Below are 20,084 nucleotides of genomic sequence, written 5' to 3'. Positions count from 1 at the left end.
TCATAATTAACTATCACAGCTCCACATAACAGTATTTTTAGGAAAACTGAATGCAAATGTCTTGTGCTCTGGGTGAATGATCTGGGGATGACAGTGTGAAATGTATATACCAGTGTTGCCCCCTGATTCACATGTTTTGAAATTTAGTTTTAGTTTATTTTTTCTTTTTATCCTTGAAATGAAATGGATTTGGGAATGAAAAGCTGAGGTAAGGCACTTTTGCACACATATTTCTTTGTGTAGCTGAGATCAACACTGTTGAAGACAACTAGCTACAGAAGTCTATGACTATTGTCTATCATTTGGGATCCTCTTTGCAGGAAGGAGTTCCTTTCCCTGTTTATTTTTGACTTAGAAGGAGGACAGTAGAGCAGCAGTCAATCAGTGATGAAGAGGCGGGCTATATGAAATGTCCAATCAGGCGAGCTGTGGGAGGCTGTCTCTTCCGGTGTGTAGACATTGTTTACCTGTTTGGAACACAAAACTGGGAGCAGAATGCTTGCTGGATCTCATTTACGTATTCGGTGTTCTGTGGCCTGATTAGCAAAAAACCTGGGAGACCCTCTAGCCACGGAATGGTGAGGCATTGGATGGGAGCCCAGAAATAGGGTGGAATTGGGAGAAACCAGTTACAAGTGGTTAGAAGCAGTTCTGGTGTCTGTAGACTCAGGTATTTAGTTAGCTTCAGCTCCTGAGGTCTTCTAGCATTGGCCTTGGGTCATCAACTTTCCCTTTTTTCTCCTGCTGGGAGCAAGGATGATTCTGTGTCCTCAGAACCCTAAATTAATTATGATAGCAACAGACTGGAGTATCATCTTTGAAATTCTCTATTGCCCTGGCACCTCCATGATAGGGAGCAGAGGAAGGAGCTTGGAAAGCGCCTGACTCTGATGCATTTTGTAGCTGGAGCAGCAGTACTGAGCTTGGTCTCTGCTCTCATTCCAGGGATCAGCAATCTTGATGTTCTAAAGTTTCTAAATATATGTAATGCAGGGCCTCATATCCACAATGGCATTCCTTAAACTTGTACTTTTTTGTATTTATAGGGATTGCCTAAATTTATCATCTGTTCTCACATTTCCAACCCCATGACAGGTGTTGGCAAAGATTATGAGAATTCAGAGATGTGTAGTGATATACTTCAGTGGAGGAAGGCTTTCCAAACACCTGGTGAACTCCTGTGTATGATAAATAACAGTGCAAAGAATTTCTGAACATTCTTCATGTGACACATGTGCTCATAGACTATGTTTGTGAGAATAGCCATAGAGGTTTGAATTTTGAGAAAAACAAAGCAGATATAAAAGTGTCATCAAGGCCAGGGTAAAGTGTGATTGCTAAGGATAAATTCCAGAAAGGGCTGCCTGTTAAATTCTCTTTGAAAAATGCCTAAATTTAGTCATTTGCATGAACATATACATGTGATTTCCTTCTGAATGGAAAGGAATATGGGTGTCATCTCTGAATTAAGAGCTGATTTAATAGCTTGGATGATCATATACATTGTTTAAATATGGAAATGCTCTGTAATGGACTTTACTAATTCATGTAAAGAGATGCCCTAAATTGAAATTGTGCAGGGATATTAGTAGTTAAGGCATGAAGAGTTTTCTGCTTAGGGTGGATCAGACAAGCTTGGAAAGGATGTGGAAGTGACTGGCAGGACACACTGTGCAAATAGCAGGACATACAACAGAGAGGGTCTTCACTGAAAGTCAGGTAGTTCTTAGGGTAAGCATGAAGTTAAAGTTGAATTATGATATCTTCCTTGAGGTGAATAACACCAGCTCTGCTAACAATCAGTATTCCACAACCCTGTCAACCCATGAATTCTGTGTTCTTCACTTGAGATCTAGTTTTGATTATCTTGAATTATGACCCAGTATCATGAAGGTGAAATTTGAATTTTTTTTGTACCAAGGATGGAAGTCATGATCTCAAGCTTGCAAGTTAGGTTTTCATGCTTCTAGCTAAATACCCAGCTCTGAAACTGTTTTCCTGTATGTTATAGATGATATCAACCTTGTTCCTCAGAAAATGTTGAATATTGTGGAATTTTTCTATATTGTATGGCTATAACTTTTTAAAGCAAACCAAAGGTGTCTTATGCAGTCACTTTTCAAATTTCACATTGTCTGTGGGTATCTCAGTGAGGGTTTCTCTATTTCAGACAGCTCTGTAACTTATGCTAGCCCCAAACTCAAGACAGTTCTCCTGCATCAGCCTCCCAAGATATATTTCTTATATCTGAATGGAAAGTGATCACTTGTTGACACTGAGCTATAATTTGAAGCTTGCACCTGGTTTCATTGTTTATACATTTTTTACCTACCACAGTTTTCCATGAATATTTGAGTTATTATTTATGTACCATATTTGATGTTATTTATGTTTTGTTCTGTGAAACCAAATTCAAATATGAAAATGCTGCTTAAGTATATTAAGAACAAAGGACTCAGTGGCCTAATTGAGATTTGAAGAGATATCATTGGTCTTACATCAAAGTGATTAATGAGATGTTTGTCTTCCTCTGTGCTTTAAGGATGCTGGTCCTGCAGGCTCTCACTATGAGCTCTGCATTAGAGACAATGCACAGCGACTCTTTTTTTTTTTTTGTCTTTTTTTTTTTTGAGACGGGTCTCACTATGCAGTTCAGGCTGCCTTGAGCTCACTTTGCAGCCCAGGCTGGTCTCTAACTCACAAGGATCCTCCCACCTCAGCCTCCCCAGTGCTGGGATTACAGGCTTGAGCCACCAAACACAGCACACAGGGACTCTTGCAGTGACTCAGCATAAGAATCAGTGCTCCTATTTGGCTGTTACATTAGCTGTGAGTTGCATTATAGCATCAAATTTGCTGTCTCAAAATATGTGTATGTACAAGCAATTAATCCCCAAGATTTGGAATTAAGATTTTAAGAATCAGTCTCCATTCAGCTGTTATGTGGGGTTTATTTGTTTAGTTTAGTTTGTTTTATTGAGACAGGTTTTCTCTACGTACATCAGCTAGATTTGAACACTTTATGGAGTGCAGATTGCCCTAAACTCAAAGCAGCCATCCTGCATCAGCCTCTTGAGTGCTGGGATTATAGATATGTGTGGTTTTACCCTAGAAAATATTGAGGCTTGTAACTTAGCTGTGTTGTAGATAGGCATAATAGATGCCATCTTGAGCTTTGCATTTAACTAGTGCCCTGTATTTCACCCAGAAAAATGGAAAAATCACTCAGGATAGAAGATCCAGGAGAAAAGCAAAATGAGCTGTACCCAAAGAAAAAAATTAACCTGCTCAACAAAAGAAGCATAATATGTTTGTCATCCAAAAATTATAAGATTCTAGCTAAATGATTTCCAACAGGATCTTTTTGTGATTCTATCTTTTAAAATATCTGTAACTTTCCAGTTTAAAGCATCTTCTTTAGATCCTGAAATGGGTGTGGGGGTTTTTTATACAAGTGGTCCTGAGACCAGCTAATGAAATTCCACATTTCTCAATTGGTTTGCTTGTCTTCCTATATTGTTGTTCACAAACTCAACTCAAGCTGCAGAAACCTTTACTGACACAAGCAAACAACAGGATTAAATTTCATTGCCACTGAAATGAAAGAATAATAGTGAAAAGGAGAGGAGAAAAAAGACAACTGCCATGTGTTATAATGCCCACCTCTTTTACCCAGTGATGAAGAGACTGAAACAGGAGAATGGCCATGTATTCAAAGACAGGCTAACCTACATAGTGAGTAGGCTGGCCAGAACTCCTAAGTGAGACTATGTCTCTAAATAAAAAAACTAAAATGAAAAACATAAACAACCAAGGTGACAGAAAGACTATTAAAAAAACAGTTATAGAGCTGAGTGAAAGTTGACTTATGCAAAATGGGATTTATTGAATGATGCTGCAGAAGAAGGAAGGCTATGTAGTGGCATCCAGGAGGCAGTGACAAAAACAGATTTAGGAATGACACCTATAGTGCTACAGCACAACAGTGACCTCCTTCCTCTAATACATTTGCAGTTCACTAGAATGAGGACTTTTAAAAGCTCATGGAAATGTTAAATTCATGGCAAACAAGCAGCTTGAAATCCAGGCTTTGGAACATGGCCTTTAGCAGAATTTCATATTTAAATTGAAATAAGAGAAATATAATCCTGCCCTGGTTGATGTCAAATGAACTAAGTTTAATGGTTCACAACATTGAGAAATGAAGCCACAAACCAAAAGAAGTTCAAAAATTTTCTTAGAAAAAAAGAGAGAAGAATAGCCTTGAATTTTCAGGAGTGGTCTTCAGTGTTTTGGCCAAAGACCTATTGTCAGGGGTCATTTATACAGGAAAGTCACAGTGTGGGTACAGTGTGGGTCTCAGACTACATTCAACCTATAAACTTATAGCTGCTTAACTAATATTATTCATCAGGAGAACAAGTTAGCCAGAAAAGGTATGTGGGGAGAGCCAAGGCATTTTGTGGGAACAATAGTCCATTTGTTCTGGTCATTGATTATGGTAATTGATGCCTATCAAGACTTCCTGGAGGAGGTGGTGGTAACTGTAGTACATTTCAAGCTGTTGTTTTTCTCTTCAGGAGCATGTAGACCTGGTCACTGCATCTTCATCTTCAGTTCTGGCTTTCTTCAGCTGTGCCTGTAGCAGTGATTGTTGTATTTAGTTTTTTGCATTGACTCTTGAAGGTTCCAGTTCCTCTATGTCAATTTCGGTCTACATTGACATCCTTTGCTAAAATCACAATACTATTTGAATGGATAAAGTGATGTTTATACATTTAAAATATTCATTAGTACAGGCCAGGGCTTTAAGCTCAGCAGGCAGAAACATCTGCCTGGAAAGTGCTAGGTTGTAACTTTGATCCCTGGTACCTATAAACAAAAGTAATTTAAACTGCAAGGAAAGAAAATCATTTCATTTGTGAAAATGTAAGTTTACAAAATTTATAACTAAATATGTCAATGGCAAATTAAACATTGTTAATAGTCATATTTAGTATCTAAAGTTGTTGGTTCTTGGGATTGAGGTCAGGGATACAAGAAGCTGCCTGGAGAGCACAAGGTCATGAGTTTAATCCCTCATACAAAAAAAAAATACTTGCAGTTGTCAGTGATGCAGTGCTATGAGCACATTTATTGAAAATGATACTTGTTAATTAATAGACAATATTTCCTTTGTGGTCTATAAAATACCTGCAGATAACATGGCAATTACAGTAAATGATGTACTGTTCCCTACAGGATTGCTATTTTCTGAGTTGTTTTTAATTTTTGTTTTCCCACATACTTGAAAGTTGAAAATGTTGGCTGATGCTAGCTAGAAAAACTGTGATAATCATTTTATTCAATTTAGTGATATATTTCCCTGTATCCATTAAGAACATTTTATTTGCTATAATTACACCAAGTCAAATTGATAAACAATTCTTAAAGTTACAGGCAGCTGAGTTAGTTAGAAATACAGGCAACCATACCATGATATAGTGGAATGAAATTCCTGAACTTCTATGTCTGGTATGAGTTTGTGTTCTCTAAAGTGCAAGAATGAATTTTAGGAACAACAGAGTTGAAGAGCAGAATATATTTATTGAGAGATAGAAAGTGAAAGTATTTTGCTCTAAATAGGATATTTTGGAATTGGGAGGTGGAACCAGGGGACTTTTACCTTGAAGTTGCTTTCCTCTCCCGTATTCAACCTACCTGTGGCCAGAAAAGAATCTCAATCAGCTACTTGCATATTAGCAATGCCACCTTTAATTAAGCACCACCCAAGTCAAAAACTATATGTATGCTGCCCACATATTTTCAGAAGAAAAAGCCAGACCCCCAGTGGTCATGGGGTTCTCCCCATATTCTTAGAATAAAGGCCATTTTGACTTTGTATTCTCGTCTTTACTACACTAAAAATCCTATCTGAAAGCTTCTATCTGAGAAAAACAGGAGGGATTCTGAGCCTGTAGCAAAAGACTCTGTCTTTTCTAGAGACCTTATAGAATAAAATCATGTGATGAGATAGGTTTAAAGTGGGTTAGATTACTGAGATTACCAAGGAGGTAAATTAGCACAATAGAGAAGCAGAATATAAGAAATGTAAAAGTGGCCTTTTATTTAAAGAATGTGGAGAGGAGCTCACAGCCACCAAGGGTTTGCCCCTCCCCCCCAGTGACTATGGGGTTATGGTGTATATGTGACTTTTGACTGAATGTGGTGCTTGGAGGGGACATTGATGTCATGCTAGGAGCTGATGGGAATTTTCTTTAGGCCCCTGGGAAAGAAAGAGGAAGTTGTATTCAAGGAGAAAAGAGGAAGTGGCCATATGAGTAAGCATCCCTGATTTCACATTCTTCCACCATGAACTACAACCATGAGGTCCTGTAATTGTTTGAAGGGCAAAGCTCTTTCAAGTACATCCTTTGGTTTGAATGAAGAAATCAAAACAATGAATTTTTGCTATCTGTTTTCCTCCATGGCTGTTGGTAAACCATTCAGAAGAAATATTTTGAGTCAATTCCTTAATGCATTGTCAATACCATAACCAAAATTACAGATCATTTCAGTTTCAGAAAAAGAAGCAGCACTTAAAGGCAGGGTTAAAGACTTCAATGCAAGTATCTATGGCATGGTTAGATCAACAGTGTGTGATACAAACTACTACTGATTTCTCTGACTTCAAGAAAGAGAAAAGTTTATACTGATATTGTTATACTTGAATGAATCTCCCAGTCTACTATGTCTGATATTAGGTTTTTGTCCTGTAAAGTCAAAGAATGAATTTTAGGAACAACAGAGATTAAGAGAAGAATATACTTATTGAGAGAAAAAAAGCTGCCTGAGAGAGAGAAGGTATCCTGAGCAGGTTGCCAAACATTGTCCATTCTAGGGACCTTTATAGAGTAAAATCATGTGGTGAAGTGAGTTTAAGGAGGGGAAAACTAGGAACTCACAATGCTGATGGGCATAAGATGGGACAGAGCTATGGTAGCCAATAAGATTATAAATTCAGGTAAAGTTGATTTAATTGGGAACAAAGGGGGAAGGGAGTCACATAGAAAGCAGGCATTCTCTGTGTCTCTTCCCTTAGGGGTTTGGGAGGGTGACTCCTGAGTTCCTCAGGATGATAGGAACTATTTAGAATGTCAGTCTTTAGGATAAGGATACATTTCTTTAAATGGTGACTCCTGACTTCCTCAGAGTGCTAGGGAACTATTTAGAATATCAATCCTTAGGATATGGATGAATTTGCTTATCATTTGTCTTGAGCCTTGGCCCATAGCATGAGGTGTCAGTCTTCCCCATAGTTGCAAGGTATCTGGTCTCCTGCATGGGCTCCTTGGGGGACCTAACTGTGTCTCATGCCAATAGTATTTAAATAACTCAGGACCCTGTAAGAGCACTGTTTAGAAAATTGATTACAGATGTCTTGTGCTCTGGGTGAATGTTCTGGGGATGACAGTGTGCAATGTATATACCATTGTTGCCCCCTGATTGACATGTTTTGGAATTTAATTTTAGTTGATGTGTCCTTTTTTCCTTGAAATCAAATGGATTTGAAAATTAAAAGACTGAGGAAAGCTCTTCAGTATGAACACTCCTCTGTCGAGCTGAGTTTACCACTGTAGAAGAATGGCAGCTCCAGAAGTCTCTGCACTACAGTCTATCATTTGGGATCTTCTCTTGCAGGGAAGGGTTCCTTTCCCTGTTTATTCTTGACTCAGAAGGAGGGCAGTAGAGCAGGAGTCAATCAATGATGAAGGGGCAGGATATATGAACTGTCCAATCAGATGGGCTATTGCTGGCTGTGACTTCTGTCTCTTCTGATGTCTCATCACGATTTACCTGTTCTGAGTACAATACTGGTAGCAAAATGCTTGCTGGATCTCATTTAGTACTTTTGATGTCCTGTGGCCTTTTTGGCAAAGAACCTGAGAGATCCTGGAGCCATGGAATGGTGAGGTTGTGGATAGGCGCCCAGAAATAGCATGGATTGGGCGAAACCAGTTACAAGTGTTTAGGAGTAGTTCCGGTATCTGGAGCCTCAGGTATTTTGTTAGCTTCAGTTCCTGAGGTCCTCCAGCTTTGGCCATGAGTCATTCACTATCCCTTTTGCCTCTTGCTGTTGGCAAGGGTAATTTGGGGTCCCCAGAACCCTGGCTTCACTATGACAGCAGCAGACTCAAGTATCATCTTTGAAATTCACTGCTAGCCTGGTAAATCCACCATCTTAGTCATTGGGCGGAACTTGGGAAGACCCTGACTATGATGCTTTTGTAGTTTGTAGAGCAGTAATGAGCTATGTCTCTGCTCTCTTTCCACAGAGGAGCAGATCTGGAATGTCCAGAGTTTATTAATGTATGTAATGCAGGGCCTCATAGCCACAATGGCTCAACTAAAACTTGGGCTTTTTTGTATTTATAGAGATCTCCTAAATTTATAGTATGTTCTCCTGTTTCCATCCTCATGACAGGTAGTGACAAAGGTCCTGAGAATTCAGAGATATGTAATACTGTGCCTCAGCAGAGAAAGGCTTCTGAAACAACTGGTGAACTCCTGTGTATTATACAGATCAGTGCAAAATAATTTCTGATCATACTTAATTATTTAGGTGGCACCTCCACTCACAGACTAGGTTTGTGAGAACAGCCATAGAGTTTTGAAGTCTGAGAAAAATGAAGCAAATATGAAAGTGTTATCAAGGACAGGGTAAAAATTTGTGAAGGACAATTTCCAGAAAGGGCTACCTGTTAAATTCTCATCGGAAAATACCAAAATTTACCCATTTGCATGGACATATACATGTGATATCCTTCCGAATGTAAAGGAATAGGGGTGTCACCTCTGAATTAAGAGCTGATTTAGTAGCTTGGTTGTTAATAGCCAGTTTAAATATAGAAATTCTCTACAATGGACTTATCTAAGTGGTGTAAATGAGAAGCCCTAAATAGAAATTTTGCAGTGATATTGATAGTTAGGCATGAAGAGTTTTCTGCTTAGGATGGATCAGAGGAGTGTGGAAAAGATGTGGAAGTGACTGACAGGATGCAGGCAGCAAATAGCAGGACATACAACAGAGAGGGTCTTCACTGAAAGTCAGGTAGTTCTTAGAGTAAGTATGAAGTAAACTTGGGTTCTGATTGCTTCATTGAGGTGATCAACACCAGCTCTGGCAACAAACAATCAGTATTCCACATCCCTGTCAATCCATAATTTTTGTGTTCCATACTTGAGATCTAATTTGATTATCTCTATTTATGCCCCAGTGTCATGAAGCTGAAATTTTCAATTTTTTTGTACCAAGGATCAAACGCATGACCTATGCTTTTCAGGCAGGTGTTCATGCCACTGAGCTAAATACGCAACTATGAAAATGTTTTCTATGTAGTATGGATGATATCCACATTTTTTCTGAGAAATTGTTGAATATTGTTGGAATTTTTCTGTATTGTATGGTTATAATTTTTTTTTAAAACAAACCAAAGTTGTCTTATGCAGTCTCTTTTTAAGTTTCACTTTGTCTGTTCAGTGTCTCAATCAGGGTTTGTCTGTTTTAGACAGCTCTGTAACTTAGGATAGCCCCAAATTAAAGGAAGAAATCCTTCACCTGCTTCCCAAGATATATTTCTTATATTTGAATTGAAAGTGATCACTTGGTGACAGTGAGGTATAATTTACAGCTTGGGCCTGGTTTCATTTTATATACATATTTTTAAAATGCAGCTTTTTTCCACTAACACTTGAGTTATTATTTATATACCATATTTGATGTTATTTATGTTTTGTTCTATGAAACCAAATTCATGTTTCAAAATGCTGCTTCAGTATATTAAGAACAAAGTACTCATTGGCCTAAATGAGATTTGAACAGACATCATCTGTAGTCTATCAAAGTGATTGTTGAGATTTTTTATTTAATTTTGAAATTGGTAAAATAGAACAGAACAAGGCAGCATAAGGTCAACTAAGATCACACAGTGAAATTGGTACACAACTTCACTACAGGTTACTAGGATAACAGTAATAGGTATCACAGTATATTTTGTTATCTTTGTCATAGTTGTTCTTTAATCACATATATCAAAATGAGATGAAATACAGAACATTATAGAACTTATCAAAACAGAATATTGAATTGAGCAGTACCATTAATCAGAATAGAATGAAACAATAATAAAAAAACATTTTCCTTCAAAGAGATAGTAGAAGGAAGTCCCCCTTATTTCCTATGGTCTACTTCGCAGGAGATGCTCAGATTTCTGGTTCCCATTTGCTAATGGGGGGTGACAGGAGAAGAGGGGTAGGGAAGTGGGATGTTTGATTCTAGGTGGTGCATCAGTAGGTTCACTATTGCTTAGTAGGGAGACAGGCAGATTGTTTGGTTTCACAGCGCCCTAAGTTCCAACATAGAATGGATCTTAGGAGCTGCTGCTGGTTTTCCCCCTGGAAGGGCTGCAGTTTTCCAGACTGCCACCGCTGACCGGGGAGGGGAGGTGCTTGTTTGTCTTCCCAGGCAATTGATGAGACATTTATCTGCCTCTGTGCTTTGTGGTTGCTGGTCCTGCAGGCTTCTCACTGTGAGCTCTGTTTAGAGAAAGTGCACAGGGAATCTTGCCATGACTCAGCACAAGAATCAGTGCTCCTATTTGGCTGTTATATTAGCAGTGAGTTGCAATCTAGCATCAAATTGGCTGTCTTCAAAAATGTGTATAGACACAAAATTAACGACCAAGACATGGATTTAAATTTGAACAAATCAATCTTCATTCAGCTGTTCTGTTTGGCTTTATTTGTTGAGTTTAGTTTTGTTTTATTGAGACAAGCTTTCTGTATGTATATCAGCTGGATTTGAACACCCTAGAGCCTAGAATTGCCCTGACCTCACTGATGCCTTCCTGTCTCACCTTTTGAGTGCTGGGATTATAAATATGCACCACCGTACTTTGTTTTTGATTCAGATTTGTAGGAGAGAATTTAAGATATCCCAAACCTGGGGTCTCAACCTTCCTTTGAGAAATATATGTATGATCCTTTAGGAGGCGGTGACCTTTGAGGATGTGGTTGTGAAATTCAGCAGTGAGGAGTGGAGTTTGCTGAGTCCACCCCAAAAGAACCTCTACAGAGATGTGATGGGTGAAATCTTTAGGAACATGGCTGCAATAGGTAAGGATGAAATCTTTTTGGCACTTATGCTGTCAGAATATTGTTTGTTGCTCATTAGTGCTGTTTCGTTAAAAAGAATATGAAAATATTTTTTAAAAATAGCTCAGACCTGGACACATTATATCATGAATCTAAACAAAATCTATTAATTTGTATGTATTACTCAACTGAGTCCTGGTATTTCTATGTCTACAATTCAGGAGGACTCGGGGATATCCAGGAAGCTGAAAAAGAATGCAAAATTTACTGGAGATACTTAAGGTAATTCACACTCACAAGGAGAGGAATGTTCCTGAGTAATTAGTCATTTTCAGCAGAAAAATGACCACCAAAGAAATGAGGCACCATTTAATTTAATTTCAGTAATATTCTCTAAAAATGTATAAGCTAGTGTATATATGAGGGAATTAAATCATGAAAATGTATGACATTGCATATAGATGTGTACGAAAGGCATACACTTTGAGTTATGACATTCTCCCTTCAGTTTTTCTACCCATATATACATGTGAATAAAACACATTCATTATCGAACAATTGCTAAGATTGCAATAGAATTTGAAATAAAACTGAGTGCTCATGTTTCCAAGCCATGCTCTAGACAATTGGCGATTCTGACTAATATTCTTAGTAGGCTGGTGGAATGTTAGTGCACTCAGTTTGAATATCAGTATACAGTTGTCTCTAGAAATTGATCCCCTCATACTTGTCCTGGATACTTTTAAAATCTCAAAATCCACATAAAATACTGATACATGCTTACTCATATATAAAGCAAATCAAATTATAACAGATCAGGCCTTGAAGCTTATCTATCTATCACTGGATTTGTGGAGAAGGAAAATGTTAATAGACTCTCTGTGATTGTGCATTCTTGTAAACCCAGCACATTAGGAATCAGATTTTGCAGAATGGCAATTTCAAGATCAAACTTCACAGCTTAATGATCTATGAAAATCTCTTAAAATAGATTTTAAAAAAGCTATAGATTTATGCTAATACATGTTGTTCATTCCCAGAAAGAATGGAAAAAAATGTGTTATATAATGTCAAAAAATAAATAATATAATGTCATTTGCCATAAGAATTAGATGGGTCTTTCACCCATCAATTCAGTGAAATAGCTCAGCTATAAAACCTAAAAGGTCACTGGCTTTCTTTTAGATGAGAAACCAAAATACAAAATGTGGAAAGAAATGAAACAGAGTTGTTAGAGAAAAGTAAGACTGACCATATGGAAAAGGGAACTACAGGTTAAGGACAGAAGGGAGATTGTGATGGGGAAACATATGAGAATAATCTGCATGTGATACACATATGTACCCATGCCCAAAGTGAAGCTAAAGATTATGCATTTCAAAGTACCAACTTTTAAGATTTCCAAATGTGTACCAGTCTTTTGGGAATGGTTGTTTTCAACATATCTTACAAGGCCATTGTGTTGCTTCAAAGTCAGAATTTCTTAGCAGGCATTAAAAACAGAACTTGATATTAATGCAGTCATTAAACGGAGACCAATTTCACTGTGAATTTTTTCTTTTTTTAAATTTAATATAAGGAAAGATTAAACAAGACAAAATAAGTAGAAATAATACTGCATTCAAAGTGAAAAAAAACAGTAAGAAATCGCAAGATGATGATTACAAATGCTGATCATAGAAATAGTTATGAAATACAAAAGTGAAACATATGAAGTGGGGATTCAAACAGCGAGACCGCAAACAGTTTTGTTCAATTCTCCAAGAAAAGCTTAGTAATATGGTTATAAATCCTATATGTGATTTTTTCTTTACAGAAATGACAAGCTAGGGAAATCTTATGGATATACATCTTGGAAGCAGTGTAAAGAAGTATTCCTTTGTACTGCAGAAAGTAATGTGAATGTGAAAGAAACAGAAACACATGATGTTCAGATCCATGAAAAATATTGCAGTGGAGGGAAACGCTATGTATGTAAGCAATGTGGGAAAGCTTTTAACACATGTGCAAATTGTAAGGTTCATGAAAGAATTCACACTGGAGAGAAACCATATGTGTGTAAGCAATGTGGAAAAGGTTTCATCCAACCTGGAAATTGTAAGGATCATGAAAGAATTCACACTGGAGAGAAACCCTATGTATGTAAGCAATGTGGGAAAGCTTTTAACACACGGGGAGGTTGTAAGAGACATGAAAGAATTCACACTGGAGAGAAACCATATATATGTAAGCAATGTGGGAAAGCTTTTACCACACCTACAAATTGTAAGGAACATGAAAGAATTCACACTGGAGAGAAACCATATGTATGTAAGCAATGTGGGAAAGCTTTTACCAGACCTGGACGTTGTAAGGAACATGAAAGAATTCACACTGGAGAGAAACCATATGTATGTAAGCAATGTGGGAAAGCTTTTAACACATGGGGATACTGTAAGAAACATGAAAGAATTCACACTGGAGAGAAACCCTATATATGTAAGGAATGTGGGAAAGCTTTTACCAGACCTGGATGTTGTAAGCAACATGAAAGAATTCACACTGGAGAGAAACCGTATGCATGTAAGCGATGTGGGAAAGCTTTTACCAGACCTGGACGTTGTAAGGAACATGAAAGAATTCACACTGGAGAGAAACCATATGTATGTAAGCAATGTGGGAAAGCTTTTAACACATGGGGAAATTGTAAGGTTCATGAAAGAATTCACACTGGAGATAAACCATATGTGTGTAAGCAATGTGGGAAAGCTTTTAAAACACAGGGAGATTGTAAGAAATGTGAAAGTTCACATTCAATATAAAACCAGTGTATATAGGCATCATGAGAATGGTTTCAGCACATGTACATATTGCATAATGCATGAAAATCTTCACACTGGGCAGAAAACTTACATATGTAAGGAATATAAAAAAAGTTTCAGCATAAATGCTCATTGTCCAATACATTATAAAATTTACATGGTTGAGAAACTCTGTGTGTATGTGAAGAATGTGGGAAAGCTTTCACCACACATGGATTTTATAAAATACATCTATCACTTCACACTGGTGAGAAAGCCTATGTATATAACAATGTGGCAAAGCTTTTACTACATATAGTCATTGCAAAACACATGAAAGATTTCACACTGGGAAGAACCACTGGCTATGTAAGCAAGTGGAGACAGTTTCAGCAGCCATATTGTAAGTGAAATACATGAAAAAAAACTCACACAAGAGATAAATCCTATGTGTTATGGGAATACTCTCAGCATACTTGATCATTGTTACATATCTGAAAGAGTTCACTGGGCAGAGATCCTATGTGGATCAACAATGTGAGAAATATAGCAATCCATGTTTCTTGTTAAATACATAGAAAAAGCATCACTGTTCAGACAGTTTAGATCTAAGTTTACTTTAAAAATCCCAAGGAGACCTGAAGAAATAATCAATACAGAAGTTAGATGTCAATATTTCTTCACAAATATTCCAGAAATGACAAATCTGAGGTGGGGCTCTCCTTAGGTGTACATGTTGTATGGTTTTCAGTTAAACACTTGTACCTCTCTAGATTTTTTAATCTAGATTTTTTTGTGCTTCAACATGGCATCTTGTAACTAAACATGCTAAACTGAAATGGGCTTTTCACTTTCAAGTATGGATAGTGCCTCCGTACTTAATATTTTATCTTTAAAACTTAAATATTGTATTTTCTGGTGAATTTTAATGTTGTTTATTTAAAGAGGAAAAAAGTGTAGAAATAATACAGAATTTCAGAAAAATAAACAATAAGAAATCACTAGTTGATTAGTATCATATTGTCATCTTAGAAGTAGTTGTTCAAGTTACAAATTTAAAACATACAAAGTGATATTCAAATAAAAACACTGTCACAGTTCACCTCAATGTTCCACCAAAAAGTTATTAATATGCCTATCTTCCTACACACTTTTTTTTCTTAAAGAGGGTAAGATTAAACATAGCGAAACAGAGCAAAACAGTTCATAAGGAAACAAGTTAAGGAAACACAGATTTCAAAGCAAGTCCACTGGAAATGTTCACTGTCTATCTTACTGTCTCTAGTTTTCTTCCAAATAGTTGTTCCCATCCTCACACACATTGAATATATACTGAATATTATATAACTAATCAAATAATTACAGGACGATGCAAGCTTTTTCGATCTTCAAGACTGATTTTGGGGAAGTCGATAATGACTACCATAATGTCTCTCATTGTCTTTGTAGTAGCTGTCTTTATCTTTATGTATGCTGAAATGGAACATAAGAGACTAGACTAATATCACTCTGAACAGTGAATAATAGTATCCTGAGAAGGAGAAAAGTGAGGAATTGCCTAAAAAAAGAAGGCAGAGGACATAGTTAAAAGTGTATCAGGATTTAAAAGCTACAGTAATCTTGTTGCTCTGTTTAGTTTGGTTATATTTTGTTCTGGTCTGTCTACTCATATTAGATTTGAGGGCACAGAGAGATAACCAAAAAATAGCAGGTTATACCATGGTAATTATCCTTAATTTCCTATTAACTAAAACTGAATCCCTATATTACTTACATTGTCTTCTATGACTGATCTTTTTGAAGCTGGATTGTTTCAATGTTATTTGGCCTTGACTGATTTTATTCACATTTGGTATGCTTGCTGGTATCAAGTTCAAGAGCAGAGGCAACTACTCTGAAGATGACAAGATGTAAAAGATATCCATTGGTGAGCTGGGGTTTAGCTCAGTGGCTTAAGGCACGTGCCTGGCAAGTGTGAGGCCATGAGTTTCATCTCGAGAGCCAAAAATAAATAAATAAATAAAAGATATCCATTCCAGGTTTGATTATTTTTGTAAATAAGGAGAAGAAAGGAAATAAACAACAAAGCAGTAAAAGGGTACAAGCAATACTGAATTTCAAGAAAAAATACAGTAAGAAATCACTAGTTAATAGGTTACATATTGTCATTACTAGGGTTATTTCCAAAAGATGAAAAATATTAACAAAAGATGCAAAATATAAAATAAAAAGCGGCCTTTATTCTGAGAACACAGAGAGAAATGACCGGCACCCCACCGCTGGCGTCCAGCGTTCTCTCAGGCGGACACGTGGCATGGGAGCCTGTAAATAGCCTCGGTTTGGGGTGGAACCTAAGGCGGGCATTAGGGATACACAGGTAGCCCATTGGTCCTAGGTTTGGCGCCATATGTAAATTTCCAGGGGAGGGAAGATGGCGTCACAGGTAACTTCCTAGGGGTAGGGGAGATGGGCTTCCTGCTTCCGGTTGTGGCTTTCCTGGCTACAGTGTCCTATCTGGGCCAAAATCCTTTCAGTCATCTTAGAAACAGTTGTCCAAATTATAAAATTAAAGCATATAAAGTGGACATTCATACAGTGAGATTGCAGAAAGTTCTGCTCAGTGATCCAACAAAAGCTCAGTAATATGATTTTCCATCCTACACATGCAAGCATGCAGTTATATCCCTTAGACCACCTTCCTTTCCTCTCTTTTTTACAATAACAGTTACACGTTTTGAGTTTTTTACTCCCACTGTTCTTATTACATTTTTTAAAGAGAATAAATCCTAACATGACTACATAAAACAGAAACAGTTAGAACAGAAGGATGGGCATAGTACATGATGCAAAAATAGAATATCAGATGATCAAAAATTGTTACCATTGTGCCTCTTGCTATTTTTAAAAAGAGTTGCTATATCATCAGGTATAATAGAATTGATCAAAACAGTACAGAACAAGACCAATAAAACCTACACTGGAAACCTTACAAGATTCCAAAAGAAGATAATAGTCAAACTATAATGGGCATTATAATAAATCTTATTGCCTCCAAAGTGGTTGTCTATAGCCTCAAACTTGATACTATCAAACAAAATATAATATAGTAAAATCAGACAGAACAAGATGTGGAGAGCAATACTGGGGTTCAAATCAGGTTAATAGGAAAACAAATAGTTTCTATAACATATCCTGCTATTTTTAAATTTAGTTTTCCCTTAATTGAAAAAAATAAAAAAGTTTAATTTAAAGAAAGGATAGAGATTGAGATAAAAGAGGACATTGTAATAGAACAACACTGGTCAGAATGGAACAATTTAAGCATCATTGTGTTTCAATCCCAGATAATCTAACATAACAGTAGTCACCATAGTGCCTCATTCCTTGAATTATTTGAGTATAACTTCGTATACGATAGCATCAAGCATATCAAGATAGTGCGAAGCCATTCAACAGAATGAAAGAATTACAGGGTATTTAGAACCAGTTAACGGAAATGAACAATGGTTTCTATATTATCTACTTGCCTATAAAAATTTTTTCTTTATACTATCACATATAGTAAAATATAGTAAGATACAACATGTTAAAACCAGTGGAAACAGATAGCTTGTTAGAGAGGGACCATTCTTGAATCACTGAGATTGAGCCCAGTGTTGATCATGTTGGTTAATTTTGAATATGCTGGTGAGTTAATGTTGCAAACATTTAGCTGAACAATTTTGTTTATGTTTGCTTGGAATATTAGCCAACAGAGTGTTTTCTTTTATATTATTTTTAACACATTATTGCCTGGCTTCATTCTCAGGATAACTTTAACTTTGTCAGTTAAAAGCAGTTGGTGGTGGGTTTTCCTTTAACTTGATCAAAGAATTGAAAAACAATCAGTATTTATTCTTTATTATATACTGTATAAAATTCACCACTGCACTTTTTGTATCCTAGCTTTGTTGTTGTTATTAAGAAGCTGTGATTTTTACCCATTGCCTGTGCTCCTTATTGCTCTGTTCATCAGACTATTTCCTTCTGATGCATGTGGTTTGGGGACATCAATGGACACCACATATCCATTAAGGGTCACATCTCATTTTACTTACGGATGCTACCATTTATTTTGTATCTTCAAACTATCTCTATAATACATAATTTTGTGAGTAACTCCTTTCAGTTACTCAGATTTAATGCACACACTTGCAGGGTTTGGTTATTGCTGGAGGAAACTGGGCCTGGTGAGGGTCTGGTCTCTAATTTAAGGCTTCATAACCTGACCTGCCTGCAGTGTCCCCATCTCCTGACCTGCTCCCTGTAAACACCTGTCATGCTCCATAACTATGGTGAGTCCATATGTGGCAGTTCAGATCTGCACCTGGGTGGAAAACATTCAGTCAAGTTGGGCTCTGTAACAGACTGACCTCATACAGAGCTCCCCTGAGTGAGAGAGGGGGCCTCAGGCATGTAGGGAGGAGCTCGGGAACCATTCCAGCTCTATTCTGGGCAGCATACAATGTGTGATGCTTTCCTGAGAACTTACTGATGGATGAGGCGGTCTGGACCAGGCCTTTTTTAGCCATGGTGTCCTGCACCTCTGCCTGGACCATCTCTCTGACTTTAGATCTCCACATATATCTGAGCAGACTCAGTCTTCCTCTACCAGGCTCTAACTCTATGTTGAGGTTTCAAGTGAAAAGTCTGGGACCCTCAAATTCATTTTATATACATTTAACCTGGAAATTCCACTTCTAAGAGTCATTATAAAAATGAGATTGACAGACACCGTATTCTCTTCTTAATTAGTTAAGATGTGGACTGTTAGAAACCATGAATGTTCCACAGCACAGCTGCTGAATTAATTATAAATTACAGCCACTGAAAATGCTGAAAGAAGGCCATGTCCTAGGCCATGTCCCTGATCTTTCCTGAGATTGAAGAGAGCTTGTGTCCTGGCTCTCTCTCCACCCAGCAGTGAAGAGACACAGGCCTGCACAGCAGGTGAGGACAGGAGAGAGGAGCTGGTCAATGGCAGACCTCTCATCCTGGGAGGGATGCTGTTATGGTTGTTCCATTTTATTTTCCATTGCATTATTTATAGTGCTCCACTCAATACTACTTGTCTTCTGTTCAATTCACTTAAGAATAAATAATTGGTATTTTCTTGAATAGGTAAGTGAATTTGGATGACTTAATATTCTTTTATATGTAATGTAGGATACGCATATAGAAGAACATTCAAGCTTCACTTTATAAATATATAAATTAAGGAGTCTTTTTATTCAGAAAGGCAACACATCATTCATGACTAACTTTTAAACCCCCAACACATGAAGCCATGCAAATCCCACTGTGGTGGGTGTCCTGCCCTCCCTACCTGAGAAGTCACTGTGCTCATCTGTGTCTGGTAGAGGACACCCAGAATCTTCTTCAGAGTCCTTTTTTCCAGCAAGGAGGACTTGAATCTTCCTGTGCTCAGGTCAAACAGGGAGTGTGCAGCATGCAGAGGAGCCCAGCACCTCCTGAATTACACACACTTCCAGCACTGCATCCATGGTGCAGCCCCGCAGGCCCAATAAGTCAGAGCCATGAGGGTGCATCAAATACTCTGCCACCTCAGCCCCAGGGACCTCAACTTCTGGGTGCTGGCCTCAGCCTCCACCACTCTCCAGGCTCTGCTATGGATTAGACATTCATAGTGGGCCAGACACACCATCAGTGCCTTGGGGCAAAGTCCAATTTCCACAGTGACCCTTCCATTCTGCAAATTTTGATCCTTTCCTTTCTAAATGAGGCTGAGGCATTGGAGACAAAACCCCACACATTGGCATTACTTTTTGTTTTTCTTTCTTTTCCCCCTCCTCCTCCTCCTCCTCCTCCTCCTCCTCCACTTCCTCCTTCTATTTCTTCTTCTTCTTCTTCTTCTTCTTCTTCTTCTTCTTCTTCTTCTTCTTCTTCTTCTTCTTCTTCTTCTTCTTTTTCTTCTTCTTCCTCTTCCTCTTCCTCTTCCTCTTCGTCTTCATCTTTTTTTTCTTCTTGGTTTCTTTGATGCTTCAAATACTTATTTAGAGGTGTGTTTTGCCAAAAAAAAGTTTCCTTGTCTTTTCACACCCCAGTTAACTGAAGTTTTTACAGATTTCTGCTGCAGTTCACACCCTATGTGTTTGAACACTCAGAATCCAT

The sequence above is a fragment of the Cavia porcellus genome, unplaced genomic scaffold (genome assembly GCF_034190915.1).
Source record: "Cavia porcellus strain 051 isolate PalLab524CR breed Dunkin Hartley unplaced genomic scaffold, mCavPor4.1 scaffold_45, whole genome shotgun sequence".
Classification (NCBI taxonomy): domain Eukaryota; kingdom Metazoa; phylum Chordata; class Mammalia; order Rodentia; family Caviidae; genus Cavia; species Cavia porcellus.
This window is presented reverse-complemented; position numbering follows the sequence as displayed.